The sequence below is a fragment of the Myotis daubentonii genome, chromosome 3 (genome assembly GCF_963259705.1).
Source record: "Myotis daubentonii chromosome 3, mMyoDau2.1, whole genome shotgun sequence".
NCBI classification, from domain to species: Eukaryota; Metazoa; Chordata; class Mammalia; order Chiroptera; family Vespertilionidae; genus Myotis; species Myotis daubentonii.
Genome location: NC_081842.1, coordinates 60,629,457 through 60,644,800, shown reverse-complemented (window position 1 = coordinate 60,644,800; position 15,344 = coordinate 60,629,457). Strand labels below are relative to the sequence as shown.

Below are 15,344 nucleotides of genomic sequence, written 5' to 3'. Positions count from 1 at the left end.
TTGGCCACTTGAAAAGGCATCAAGGTTTAGAAATAACTGCCCCTCCATTTTGTTGTTGGTTCTGATTCAAATGAAGTTGGATGATGGACACATTCTGCTTATCCTGCAGTGAATAGCTCCTGGTTCAATGTTTAGAGAGTATCTCTACTCTGGCTCCAGCTCAGAAAGACTAAAGAGTTTTTATGAGAAAAAGCACCTCACTGAGCCATATGTGGTTTCTGATTGATGGCATTCCGAGTTTGGTGAAAAATAATGACAGACAGAACATGGCATTTCTAAGACATTCCATAGCTGACATTCATATGCCTCCAGTAAAGGATATACTAGAAGCTAGATGTGTGGCTAGAAAAAATTGCTGGACATGAAGCTACAGTAAAGTTATATTTTTAAAGACAGGTAACGAGTGAGCTTCAATCAAGACACGTAACAGCTGACGAAGGTCTTGTCCCTGAACTATTTCATTAAGCTGATGGAAGTGGTCTGTTTTGGCACTGCTGGCTAGCTCATTATCCAAGTGAAGTCATTATCCATGGTTTTAGAAGAATGAAGAGGAAATAGAAGCATACTATTTTAAACAGGATTGATACACTGAGTAGTTTTTATGTATGTTGATGCTATGGGCACAAATAAAACCTTTGGTGATCAGGAAATGTAACAGGTCCTAACATTTTCAAAGGTGTCAATCCTAAAAGTCTAATGTCATAGATGGGCAATACTTTTTAAAAATTGGTTTCATTGTTTTTTTGTGTGTGTTTGAAATGACAAGGTATTCCGCAATCATCATCTTACCTGAAGTAATTATTCTATTATTAAATAATTATAGCACTTAATACAAGAAAGGAAGACAGGTAGTATTTTTTAAAATGTCTTTCTATAACCAGGACATTTCCCTTTTAATTTCTAGCAATACTTGTTCCCTTGAAGTCCACTTTGCCTGATATTAATCTAACTATGCCAGAATTACTTTGACTAGTGTTTGTGTAGTATCTTTTCTCATCCTTTTATTATCAACCTTTCTCTATCTTTTTATTTAAATAGCATATAGCTGTTTTTTTTAATCAGTCTGACAAACTTTGTCTTTTAATTGGATTGTAGACCATTTACATTTCAAATAATTAATGTTTAGTTTGAGTCTAACATCTTGTTATTTGTTTTCTATTTGTCCTTTCATACTTTGTTCCTTTATTTCTCACTTTTTGCCTTCTGTGGATTACAGAAACATTTTTAAATTTTATTTTTCTCCTTTATTTGCTTTTTAGCTACATATTCTCACATGTTTCTTTTAGTGGTTACCTTAGAGATCACAATAGCATCCTTCATGTATGATAGTCTACCTTAAGTGAGTACTTTTGATTTTACCACTTCCTAAATAGGCAAAAAGAACTTTTGCAAAACTTCACTGTATTTACCACCTTCCCAGTTTGTGCTGTTGTTATCATGTATTATACTTCTACAAATTATTAACATGTAAAGTCTCTGTCTTATTTCAATTATTATAAACATCTCCTAACACTCCTGCTGTATTAGCCAGAGGATTATAGCAATTTTAACAATATTTAGATGTCTGAGGCTTAACACAGAAATTTTTTGTTTTTACTCATGCAACGTTCAATGCAGGTGTTCTTGGTTGGGTGGCTCTTCTGGGCACCTCTTCTCAGACTCAGGGGTCCAGATTCCTTTCACTTTGTGACATAAGCATCTTCAACACGAGCTTTCCAGGGTTTTTCTGGAAGGGAGGACAGCATGGTACAGGATTCACTGAACCACCTTGTACCAGAATGACCTACACACTTTCACTCACGCTCCTGTAGCCAGAGCTAGTCATATGGCATCACTTAGAGAGTGGGAAAGGGTGACCCATTGAGCAAATACTTCTCAAAGTCAACTCTATACTACAGAAGGGGCTCACCAATCTTCAGTGGTCAGCCTGCTATTTCAGCTACACTCCTTACCTCTGTCTTACCACACATCCATCCACATGGAATCCACCGTGATCTTTCCTAACGTAGATGTAACTGTCTCTTCCCCATTTCGCACTCATCAATTACTGCCTACTGCCAATTGAAATAAGTCCACCCTTTACCAAGGCACTCAAGACCATTTAGGATCCAGCCCTTCCAGCTTCATCTCCTACAAGGTTTTGTCTTAGGCTCCAGTTCCATGAACTGCTTCCAGTTGCTGGAAGCTTCACTGTTATTATTTGCCTCTGCACATTGGGTTATGCTCCTCCATCTTTCTGAAAAGTTCCTCTTTGCTGTGACTAGTGGGCAAATTTCTACCTCTCCTTCAAAGCTTAGTATGAGCACCTTCCTCTGTGAACCTTATGCAGCCCTCTTCCTTAAGCGGAATTGATCACTTAGCTCCTTTGTGCCACCACTGAGCTTTCAGCAAATAGTAGTACCCATTACACTGAGTTGAATTTTTTTACATGAATATTTTTACATGTTTATCCCTCCTTTTGACAACTATGAGCTCCTTGAAAACTGGGACAACAAAATGCTTTCTTAGTATCTCCAATGCCTACTACAGTGTCTGCCACGTGATGGATGTTTCATAAATGTTCTTGTAATAAACAGTTAAATGAGTGAACAAATAAGGCACAATTTTTTTAAAAAAATTCTTACACTGAAATTTAAGTTTAATCTTCATTCAATATTTTTAAATTCCTGGAGAAAATGATGAACTTGTGCTCTATTTACTGGATCTTCCAATGAAGAAGAATGGACGGCCCTCGATGAAAGCCTTTTGGAAATACACTGGCATGAGTTCTTGCTTTGGTGGGGAGCTTCTTCACAATCAATAAACTCAATGAGAGTGATAGAGTGATTGATAGAGTGATAGAGTGGGCTGGGACCACAAGGAGGTTAGAGTGACAACAAGTTTTCTTACTGGTGCAGAAATAATAGTAAAAGTTCCAATTTGGGGAAGTGGAAGAGCACAGAGAACACTGATAAGGGCTGAGAGAATTTGAGTTATTGAGAAGAAAAGCTTGAGGAAACAGTATTCCAGTCTGTGATGTGATAATGAAAGGTGTAGAGGGTCAAGCACACTTCCCTGAACTCTTTCCTTCTGTGCCATGAAAAAACGATTAAGCTATATAATATGGGGTTTAAATGCACTGCATGCCATTAATAATTCTTTGAAATCATTGTCCATCTATGTTAATGACTGCTAAGTTAATCAGCTCATCACTACATCTGTAACCCATCTATATAAGTGAAAGTCACCGTATATTCAAAAACAACAAATAAACAAACAAACAAAATATCCTGATGCCTGAGTTATTTCCTCTGAACCATTATCAGTTACTGTCATAATTTGGGGAGGGGGGGTCTCTAGCTTGAACTATACTGGAAATTTGCCACCCAGGGTGGGTGTAGGGGGGGTCAGTGGGGAGTTGAAGTGAGGAATATTCTTTATCAAATTGAGGTAACAATCAGGAAAAGTGTTCCAGCTATAGGGACTGATGCAGAGCAGGAAAGGAGTCTGAGATCAGCTCAGCCCTCATTTCTGACATCGGTTTTGGCAGCATATGGAGGCTGCAGTGGGAAGTCTCCCTCTCCATTAATTTGGAGATCGGGGACATAAGGTCACCTTCAGAGTTAAATTAGCAAAATTCACAGACAACAAGTGTGATTAGTCATCTGTTGGAGTAAAGCAAGAGACCATCTGAAATGTGGGGACCTCACAAAACCCCAATTAAGATAGGTGATTTGGGTGTAAACAGAGGAAGGCAGGTCCAAAATGTGAATGCCATTTAGTAGAAGATATTTAATCAATTGAATTGTACATTGCCAAGAGGAAGACTCTGTACAAGTGGGTGGGGGGTGGGCAGAGGGGGCAATGTTCAGCTTGGGCCACACGAAATGAAAACCCAAGGAATGGTAACGTGGCAGTGCCCAGCCAAGCAGTGTGTGCGGAGGAGAGCCTCGCGCTTGGTGGTGCTGAAGTGCGCTCTGTGGTGGGACAGCAGTGCCTCTTCTGATCTCTCTTCAGCTCCGATGTGCCCTTTGCTCAGCATTTGTGTTCATCCGCTGTTGGCCTCCAGGCATTCTGATTCTAGGCCTGGCTACCCTGGGTGGTGGACATGAGCTTTCAGTCCCTGGGAAGAAATGTCCCCCACTATAAATTTGTAAGTTTGCCATGAGAAGCTTCATGGATTTGATCGATTCAGGTGACCCTAGATTCTGAAAACTTCGATGAGAGTGAATGCTGGAATTTGAAAAGTGGTCAGTTCTTCAGGGATTACTATCTATGGGGTCTCTTAGTAGGCAGCTACAGCCTTCTCTGTGGAATGCACTGACCTCATCTTCAGTCCCTTTCTGCCTTCAGCAGACAGTACCACCATATCCACTTAACCTGATCAGAGTTCTTAACCTGATCGGACTCAATGACCTATTTTCTAAGTGAATATTTTGTTAGGTCCCATTTATTCTGAAAAGAAATTCACAAATAATAAACCTACACACATATTTAAAAAATAAAACTCAATATAATGTCTTAACTATAAAAATAAAGAAGAAATACTGATAGAAGAGGAATGCTTTGTAATAAAATAATATGTATTGGAATAATTAATGCTTGGGGATGACTAACTAAAAGATAGAATGAAATAGGCCTGGCCAGTGTGTTGCAGTTGGTTGGGCATCATCCTGTGCACCTAAAGGTTGCTGGTTCAATTTCCTGTCAGGAACATGCCTGGGTTGTGGGCTGGATCCCCACTAGGGGGCATGCAAGAGGCAGTGCTCAATGTTTCACTCTCAGGTCAATCTTTCCCTCTCCCTTCCTCTCTCTAAAATGCAATAAAAAAAATCTTAAAAAAAAGATAGAATGAAGTAGTCAGTTGTTTCGAGATCATAGTGAATGTGACAGAGACAAACATAGATGGACAGGTATGTTGGCAACCCCAACACCAAGAGCAACATGCTGTCAGGGAGTCTCCTCTGAATTTCTAACTATTGTTGGTAAAACGCCAAACCAAACACACTACAGTCTTCTCTTGCTGCAAAAATGCTTAGAGGGAGATAGAAATATATGAGGCTTTCATAATAATTTCTCACAAAACCAAACAAAATCACTTAAATAAATTAAAAAACAGACTTTAGCCACTTCACCTTTCAGAAGAGTGCCATAATTATCTCATCTCCTGGTTATGTGGCTCTTTTACTTAGAAAAACACCTCAAGGTGTCTGTTTTATTGTGAAAGCAGGGCCCAGGCTCGTTGAAATGGGAAAAGATTATGATAAAGGTAACAATGATTCTATTTGATCATTAAGTTATAAGATTTTACAGTTCAATCCTGGCTTCTTCAGAGGGTTTGGAACTCTGGGAGAGAAGGAGGTGGAGAGGGTATTAAGAAGAAAGGAGAGAGCCCAGAAACCTTGTGGACTGAAAGGAATCCAGAGAAACGAGCCAATGAGAAATGTCTAGTAGCAGGAAAGGCTAAGGGTCTATAAACAGTGATATCTCATACTGAATTTTAGGTTGTTGGCTGGTCTTAGCTAGTGTCTCATATAAACACAACTATCTTGGATAATGGGGCTTTTGGCCAGGGAGGAACAGGAGAAGCTATGGGAATGGAGAACTTATGGTGTAAGGCATTTAAGAAAATCTCTGTTCTGTCATTAGCTGACCACTAAGCTAACAGCAGACTCGTCAATGGGCACATGAGATTACAGAATTAGTTCAGGAAGTCACTAAAACAACAATAAACATCAACAATAACAAACTCTGGAATGAAAGGGGAATCTGATTTTTAAAAATGCTTACAGGGCATTTATGAAAAAATTCAGTGTATATCAAAACTATGCAAAAGGATCACTTGTATTTTCAAGTAAAATGAGATTAAGTTTCAACCCAGATAACTATAAACGTGTTTTTCTGCACAAAGGACCAGTGTGACTTTTGAAGGTTACACAGGACACACGGCACTTCTTGGTTGTGGTGCCTGTGCTACACATGCCTGGATAGCTGTTCCCTCTCATTCAATGCTACTCATGCCCCTCCCAACAACTGTGACAGTCAAAGATGGCCCCTTAAGTTCCCAATACTTCCCCTAGGGGGTGGTATTCCTCCTGCTGAGAGGCACTAAACGAACAGGAATCAATATGAAGGTCCAATAGGGTAAATGTGCCCTGTCCTATGATGCAATCACTCCATGACCTGCATCACAGAAAACCCTGGCTGGCAGCAAGAGGGGGCCTGGCTGGATAAGACATGGATGGAATAACCAGGTTTAGAAGGAGAAGCAGAGTTTGAGGCAGGACCATATGTCAGAGCTTATGGGGGGAAACCAGGGTTTAGTTCACCTGTGGGACTTGGTGAACTGTGGCTCTGGAGCCAAATGGGTACTCAGGTTTGTTCTTGGTGCCAGACATTTCCAGATCTGGCTGAAAGGGAAGAAAATTTTGGGCCAACAATGGAACCTGGAAACAGTAGCTTGATTCCTAGAACTTGGGTCTGGGAATGTGACTTGTTTCCAATCCCCTATGCACAGCCCCAGCCAGAAATGATTCAGCATCATGGACTTAAGTATTTTCAAATAGTAGCAGCTGAGAAGAAAGCAAAGGCAGGAGACCAGAAGGCTGTGTTTTTCAGGGCCGTGCATGTGATTGTGGAGGGAATGTCTATACAATGACATTTTATTTTCTTAGAATGATTTTAACACAAGTTAATTAATTCTTCAAACAAAAAATTCATGCTCAAGGGAACAAGATTTGGGGACATACAAACAATTCTTTACCACCCACACATCTATCTGTTGGTTTCCTGTGAGTGGACATAAAACAGCTGCTTGGAACTCGGATTTGGAGTCCATTCCCAAAAGTGGGGTCATGAAGGCATGGCCATAATTTGAGGCAATGCTTATACTGAATACTGCAATTTACAAAGGTAAGTACATAATTTTGCCTGGAACCCGGACTAAGGCAGCCCCACAACCCATGCTTTGTGACTCAGGAGCCAGACAACATTCTCACAGACCCAATATTCCTTGGAGACCATCTTGACAGGATGATGACTCGTCTCCTGTGACTATTCCCAAAATCCCACCCAAGACAATGATCTAATCTCTGCTCAGGATTCAAATTACCTAATGGTTTTTACTCCATTGGGTTGAGCAGGTTCCTTTGTGCATACAGTTCCTGGAAAAAAAGAAAATAGATGCTCTTATTTCAATTACCACCCTTTCAGAGATCCCATTACTTCATTTGTCCCACATTCATTATGGTAGTGGTCATGAGAACAAGTTCAGCTTTATAGTCCTTGATGGAATGTATTAGCAAAATTGAGTCTTTAAAAAAAAAAACAGAGCGAGAAAGAAAAGCATTCTGTGCATGAAAAAAGATTTTCCATTTTAGCAGATGAAAAGAGGGAAGGAACTAAACAGATTATCTATTACAAAATAATCAAGGAGATAGCTGACGATTTTTTCTTTTTCCAGAAGCTTTGCTTTCACCATGTTTAAGATACTGCTGAATTACACACCCGAGGTCCGGACTCATTTTGCTGACCTCTCACTGGCTGACTTCTGTCCCTCCGTCTTTCCCACTCTCTCCTGATGTCTCCTGTCTCCCTGTACATACCATCCTCCAAGTCTGTCTCTGCTTACTTTTTGGTGTTCCCTCAGTGCCACATGCCAAGGATTTGCTCTTCTGAGAGGCTTCCTCTGGACAAGGCACTCTATGCTGAGGAAGGGCATCTATCTGTGTAATATATTTCTCTGAGCTTATTTCTATGTGAATGTGTCCTTGGGATTTTCTTCCTATGTGTATTCAATTAAAAAACAAACAACTACATCCAGCTTTACCTTCCTGTTCAGAAACTTTAGTGATTCCCTACCACCCACAAAAGTTATGTCCAAGTTTTTTAACATAGGATTCAAGATCCTCTGTGATGCGCTTCCAACGTCCTTTCCAATAAATCAGCTCCTCCAGCCAACATGAGAAAAGATGTAAAAAGCAGTGTCTAAGAATATAGTCTTTGGGCCCAAATCCCAGCTCAGTTACGTACAAGCTATAAGTTACTTAAACTTCAGGTTACTTAAACTTCTTTCTACCTCAGTTTCCTTAGCTGTAAAAACAGGATAATAGTAGTAATTTGAATTGCATGAAAATCAAGAAGATCAATAAATGTTAGTGTCTAATACATGGTAAGCATCATCTACTATTATGATTATGATTACTCACTATCTTCTAAACATTTTCATTTTCTATTTTTATACCTTTTCTTACCAATTTCTAGAATGTTCTTCCCTTCTCTCCACCCCTCTAAATTCATACTATCATTTAAAGCCCTGATCAGATTTTTCCTTTTCCCCAATGCCACTGGACCATTCCCTTATTCTCTTATGTACCAATGGTTCTTAGTATCTATCCCAATAATTTGGCAAATGGTCATTTGTTGCTTCATGGCACTTCTTGTGTGGCCACCTTGTGATATTAACTTCAAATGTGATTTCACCTGGTCTCCTTCAAGTTAGCCTGTGAGTTCTCTGAAGACGGGATTCAGGCTTATCTCTGTATAGTGCTCAGCACTTGGTACATTGCCTTTCAAATAGTAAATCGATGAATACCTGTTTATTTGACTGATTTGACGCACAGGTTGAATGCAAGTTTGCTGAGTGCTTATGGCAGTGGTGAGCTAAAAGGAGTGTAGAGGAGTTGGAACCTTTGTTATTCACTTGTAGGACATTTACAAAATGCCTGTGCAAGGTGCTCCTCTTCCACCTTGCACCTGTCAGTGCGCTGCTCTCCTCACTCCAGGAGGAGGCACCAGGGCTGCTTTGTTGGTGATCTACTAGGTTGAGCAGGTACTGTGTTTGGCCAGAGGGGGCAGGCTTGGCAGCCAGATGGGTTTTTAGAATAGGGATTTGGCAGGATGCAGAGAGGCAGGGAGAGTCCAGGGCTGGTTGTAACACAAAGAGGTCTCTTAAAGAGCCATTGCTTCCACAAAGCAGCTTTTCAAATTCAGACCTTCATGCTTGGCTGCTCAGATTTGGCTCTGGGTGGAAACCTTTGGCATCTAAAAGGGTTAGGGTCAGGTAAGATAGGAGAGGAGCTAGTGTGGTATTGGGTCAAGACTTCCAGGTTGTAGTCCAGACTCTTTTACTAACTTTCTGAGTGGCCTGGGACACAGATTCATTACCATATTCTCAAGTTTTCTCATCTGTCATTGAGGTTGTTGGATCAATACGTAACCTCTAGGGTCCCTGCTGTCTCTAATATTCTGACACCTTAAAATTCATCTCATAGTGGGGGTCACTAGTATCTATAAGGGGAAAGACAGAGACCTCATTTGGCCAGAATTCAGACTCTTCTTCTGGCCAGTAAAGCTCAAGTGAGCCAGTCCCTGGGGTATGGGATGGTCTCATTTATTGGAAGTGGCCCTTCTTATAATAGTATTGGAATCCTTCTCTGTCTCCACCAAATTTGAAAAAGTAAGGACTTGGGATATAGGAGCATGAAGAGATGGCTGGGTAATAATGAGGCATAGGTCTTAAACTAGAGCCATCTCTGTTTATCTAGTCAATTGCCCTTGCTTCTGAATTATCACTGAGTGTTCCTTCTTTGCAGTCCTGATGAAAGGACTGAAGTCACAGACGTAGATGAGGGTAGATAGAGGCTTAGCGAGATGAAGCAGGATTGCAGAGGCATGGTGCCAAGTAAGCAAAAGTGGTCAGAGAGCCACACAGACCATGGGCTCAGTCTATTGGCGCATTCCCCAGGCCTGCCGGCCCCTCCCACTCTCTCCTTCCCCCCATGCCCTCCTGCTCCAGCACCACCTCTCCCTCCCAAATGAAGCTTCAGCAGCCTGTCCCGCTAATTCAAATCCACTCCGCAGCCAAGGCAGACAGTCTGCCTTCTTCACTTTCATCAGGCTCCCGGGGCATGAGATCACTGAGGCCGTGTTTCTGTGCTTAGGAGCCCACCGTGTGCCTGGAAAGTCATGCCGAGGAGGATATTGCTGCCGCCCCCGTGGGACACTGTGCTGTGTTCTAGAATTTGGGGAACAGTGTGGCAGGCAGATGGCCGTCTGGGGCAGAACATATACAAGGATACCAGTTCTTGTAGGACAAGTGGTGAAACATGGAAACGGACATCTGTCCCACTTACTTCACGCTCTTACTTAGCTTTCCCTCTTCCTGACAATGCACAGCCCCTGCTGGGTGCTTGTCTCTGTGACACTGGCTGGAGGGGAGTGGGAAGGGAGAGAAAATACATGGTCTTAAACGCCAAGGAGCTTGCAGTCTGGCCAGAGAAACCCTTACACACGTTTGCAAGAGTTTATAAGGGTGGCCATGAGCAGGGGCATTTCACCTGGCACCCATGTTGAACACAAGCATCTAAAAATCCCAAGTTTATTTTTCTGAAGAAATAATTCAAAATTGTCATATTTCAAAGGTGCAATGGCCTCCAAAAGGATGAAGAACTGAGCTCAAGTCAGAAGTCCTGGGCTGGAGTCCTGGATTTTCATTTGCTAACTGTGTGATAGCACCCTGTCTAATCTCCCCGATCCTTAGTTTCTTTTTTTAAAAAAACATATTTTATTGATTCTTTACAGAGAGGAAGGGAGAGGGATAGAGAGTTAGAAACATCGATCAGCTGCCTCCTGCACACCCCCCACTGGGGATGTGCCCGCAACCAAGGTACATGCCCTTGACTGGAATTGAACCTGGGGCCTTTCAGCCCTCAAGCTGACGTTCTATCCACTGAGCCAAACCAGTCAGGGCTTGATCCTTAGTTTCCTAATCTTTAAAGTGAGGGGATGATGTCTGTCCTTCCTATTTCATAGTGTGGCTGTGAGGATCAAATGAAACAAATATGTGAAAGTCCTTTACAAATCATAAGACACCATGTAGGCAGTAAGTATCACTGACATTTAAAACCTAAACACAAGGCCAGACTGAGTGACAGACATAGAGTTTATAGGAACTTAGAGATGTTTATGCCAATATTTTCCTCTTGTGAACTATGACAGAGGAAAAGTGGCTCAGGGATAAATAGCTAATCCGGGGCAGAGGCAAGCCCAGAGAACAGCCTCCTTAAGGCTCTGCTGTGGGGAGCCAGGTGGTCCAGTGTCCAGAGCAGCTCGCAGCCTCTGTGAGTGAGGGTCCCTGTTTGCTGCAGGCAGAGCCTCTTGCTCCCTCAGCCTCATGGGAAATACTATCTGGCTAAACCTGGATTTATTTACCTCCTCACCCTACTCTGCTTCAACCCCCATTTCCACTCTTTCCCCACAGCCAACCCCTATGAAACCAGTTTCCAAGGGGAATCTGGGTTTCATGTTACATCATCATCAAATAACTGATGCCCCTCTGGGAGAGATCCAGAGATGAGCTGGGGACAGCTTGTGCAGAAAAGTGAGAGACCTGGTAGCCAATGCAAATATTGCAGTACAATCCAAATATTGCAGATAGACTTTCTGTGAGTGAGAGTTTTCTAAAGAACCTCTTGCCAAGATTGCTCACGTAATTTCAAGCAACATCTATGCACAAGTTCATGAAACAAATGAGAGAGGCAGCTTGACTGAGGGGCCCGGCATGTGGGTGAAACGTGGCCAGTGGGGACCATGGCTTCCCATGGGTCCATTTCTCTCAGCTCCCGCTAAAGGTGCCCAATGCTCTCTGAGTTCTTTTTTTTCTCAATTTGGGTGAGACCCTGGGGTGCTGGCTCATCCAGGCCATGCCTCTGTCCCTACCCTGGATGTTACCTGTAGCATTGCAGAACCCAAGGCTCTGTTGTCTCAGCAAATGCCCCATGAGCAGAGAGCCCAGCTGTTCTCTGTGACCCATTCCAGTGTTAACTGTGGTCAGATCTTGGAAAGTGGGCCCCACAATGACCTTAGATACCACCTTAGCCATTTGTTTATTTCCTCTGGCTCCTACTAATTAGAAGCGGGTGATAGCCACTCGCCAAGTTTTCCACTTAAAAGTATGCTTTCAAATATTTGTCCGTAATGGCTCCTTAACCTATACTTGTCTAGACCTAAGAATTTAAAATACACTCACTTACTTGATTATAATCTTCTCCAACTGTTTTATAATCTCTTCTACCTGACCCCCTGCTATTCAACCCCCTCCCAAAAGAACACCCCTTCACAGTGTCCCCCATCTCCTTTTTAGGCACTCACCTCTCTCCCCAAGAACGTTTTCATCTTCAATTCACCAACATTTGAACAGCTGTACAAGCGCAAACTGTTTGATTCGAGAACAGTGTCTGTGGGAAGGAATGCTTTGTAAGTTTTCAGGGAAATGTGAAGCTTAATATAGAAAGCCATATAACAATTCTTTTGGTTCTGGAAGTCACAGGGATATGGATTGCACTGCAGATGCAACCTGCCTGATGATGTTAGCACTTTGCAGCACTGGGTTTTTCTGCAGCACTTTCATTTTTATTCCCGTTCAGAGACACAGTGGATCAACCTACTGGAAGCATTTGCTCTGTGAGGACAGGGCCCATGTCTTGTCAGTCTCTCTGTGTGGCCAGGGCCTAGGAAGGGTAAACAAAGGGTAAGTGCCTTTACATGTTGGATTGCATTGTATTGCCTATCTGCCCCTACTTTGGTCTTAAACTTAGTCCAAATAGGCTCTAGAACTGGAAGCAATAATGGTTACCAAGTATTGAGTATAGCAGGGGCAGGTGTAATTAGATCATACCTCAACCACCTTCTTTGACTCCAGAAGGCTTAAACGAAGTTCAAGCACTAAGATTGAAGAGTATCGTGTCCAACAAGGTCTATGTGATCATCTGTTCCTCAGGGAGACACATGATGAGGATCTGAAAAATAATGAGAACCTGGACAGAACAGAATAGATTTGGCGGTAGGGACCATGAAATGTAGAAATGGTGGGATACATCATGATCACTTCCTTAGCTATAGTATTTGGGGCTGGCACTGAGGCTAGCTCCTGCTGAGTAGAACTGCCTTGAAGCCGTCGTAGGCTGTACATGCTCAGGGTCCTCATTTGGCTTTTGTGGGCTCTAGGTAAAGCAGCTTTCCATTAGATGCTGCGGATGCTTCTTGACTGTCATGGAATGTTCTGGAACCTTAAAACACATGCTCAGTTACATTTCTTGATTCCCCAAGGCTGAAAGCCCAGAAAAAGAACGTAAACTCTGTCCCTGCCAAGGGGTTAGTTATATACAGATTGTGTAATGAGCTGGAGGTCCCCAGCGGTCAATCTGGACAGAAAGACAATAAGGAAGGAACCCGTCTACCCCTCCCCCCCCCCCCAAAAATAAAACAGTTACCATGAGTGGAAATACTCTGGCAGAATGGACCAGATCCAGTTGGAGCACCTGCATGTTGGACAAGAGGTCCCAGATAGAGTGCAGGGCTGAGTCCCTCCATTTCTCACCTGGACCCCTCAGCCCCCAATCCTGAGTTCCAGTGTGTCCTGGAAAGGAGGGGGCTGGTTCTTAAGAAGCAAGAAACTGAGTCATCAGAGGTACAACTCTTCTAGTGTGGGCTTCTTCTCTAAAAGACCTGGGAGATCTTGTCCTGCCAGCTGGGGAGGGAGATGACCACTGGTGGTCAATGGTTTGGGAAAAGTGGGCAGCAGCCTGACAGCCACGTGGCAGGAGGGAGAGTGTAGACCAGCAAGGGCTGCAGGTCAGGAGGACAGAGATGGGAGAATATACATGAAAAGCTTGACTGCACAGCTAAGTGGTGGCAGAATTAGCCACTCTTGCTGTGTAGAATATTCTGCATAGTCTAAATTTTCTTCAAAGTGTTAGTTTTTGCCAGATATTGAAATCTCTCAGAGCTCAGCCTGTGGATGGGTTCATCTCCATTTATTTTTCATTAACATTTACTAGTGAGTCTGGGATGATACAGACATATCAACAACAAAAAGCAGACAGAAACCGAGATTCAGAAAAAACAAAAAACCTCACACAGAATTACAAAAGGAAATACACACAAAGAGATACTGAGAGAGCCTGAGAGAAAGGATTAGAGGTAGAGGAACACAGAGAGGAAGCAATTTGGGGGAGGGAGGCAGGGAAGGAGGGAGAGGTTGAGACCTATTAAAACGGTATTATGCAAGGAGCTAGCTGGGTCTCCCAGGATGAAGATCAGGGCGTCTTGGTTTGAAAACTCAAGAGAAACCACAAAGGCTCATTGTTTTGTTTGTCCAGAGGTTTAGGCCCCAGGCAACATTGGCCCTGGCTTTCTGAGACACTGTCTGAGCGCCCCCTGCTGGCAGCTCTGTAGAATTTCACCATCTGGATCTAACGTGGAATGGGATTACGTAAGTCTTGAATTTTGCCCACCCATTTTCCCCATTTCTTTCTTGTTTGTTTGTTTGTTTGTTTGTTTTTTAATTTCCCAAGTTTTTTCTGTTTGTTTGTTTTTTCTAAGCCTGATGTCTAGTGCTGGGGCTTGAATGTCCTGACAGATTGCCGCGGTCCTACCTCCCAGTGAGGACAGTCCTGAGAGACCCATCCTAATAAGGGTGCCCACAGGAGGCTGGCTGAGCAAACATTTATTGAACACGTGCCACACACAAAGTACTGTGGAAAGGCCTGAAGGGAGCTCATTTGGCCTTTAGTCTTCTTGCCTCAAAAGTGGCTGCTATAATAGTAAACTGGCCTTCTGGGGTTGGGGCGAGGGCACTCTCCTATCCAGATCTGACCAACTGGACCAGCCTTCCAAAATAAGTCCTAGAGGAGCCTTAAGTCCTGAGGGGCACCAACAGTGCTGGCACCCTCCCCTCTTCCATGTCCTTCTCTTTCACCCCGTTCATCTTCTCCGCACGAAAGGGAGGAATTGCAATGTGCAAGGCCCCTGGGGCGGGACGGAGAGCGACACAGTCTCCCCGAATGCTAAGTGGATTTTACTGCTAAGAATAGCCTTTATCTCTGGGAGGAGAGGCAGGAGACCTGGTCCTCTCTCCTCTCTCTCCCAGCTGAAGGTTGATTTTAAAGGGACAGCAGCCAGTCATAGGAAGACCGTGTGCCCTGGCTTTTCTACAATGTTTGAGTTCTGATTTACAAAGCCGGGAGAGGGGCATTGTGACAGAAGAGTACAAAAATCCAGAGGATCGCAGAAAGAGGGTAGGGAGGAGGCAAGAGGGAAAAGGGGGAAGAGGAAGAGCAGGACGCAGAATGTCTGTTGCACCCTGAGCCCTGACTTCTACAGCCCCAAGCAGGCTGCCGGGGCTGGCCCTGGGGTCAGCAGTGGATCCCCACTCTGGCAGTACCTGGGGATCACCTTAGGGAAGAGGGACAGATCTCCAGACCTCTGACTAGGATTATGCTCACAATAAGGAATCCTAGTACCTCCCCTCAGAGGTTAGAGACTCCAATCATCTCTCTAAAAATTGAGTTTCCTTTAATAAAAAA

The 15,344-nt window shown here is 43.2% G+C and overlaps 1 long non-coding RNA gene across 1 annotated transcript; it reads right to left on the bottom strand.

Moving 5' to 3' along the window:
- Nucleotides 1–3,844: 3,844 nt before the first annotated feature.
- LOC132229265 (uncharacterized) lies at nucleotides 3,845–12,218 on the bottom strand. Its single transcript, XR_009451664.1, has 3 exons — nucleotides 12,130–12,218; nucleotides 7,091–7,142; nucleotides 3,845–4,074 (listed from the first exon to the last, which is right to left on the bottom strand). It is a non-coding gene; the product is annotated as an uncharacterized LOC132229265 (long non-coding RNA).
- Between the last annotated feature and the right edge of the window lie 3,126 nt (nucleotides 12,219–15,344).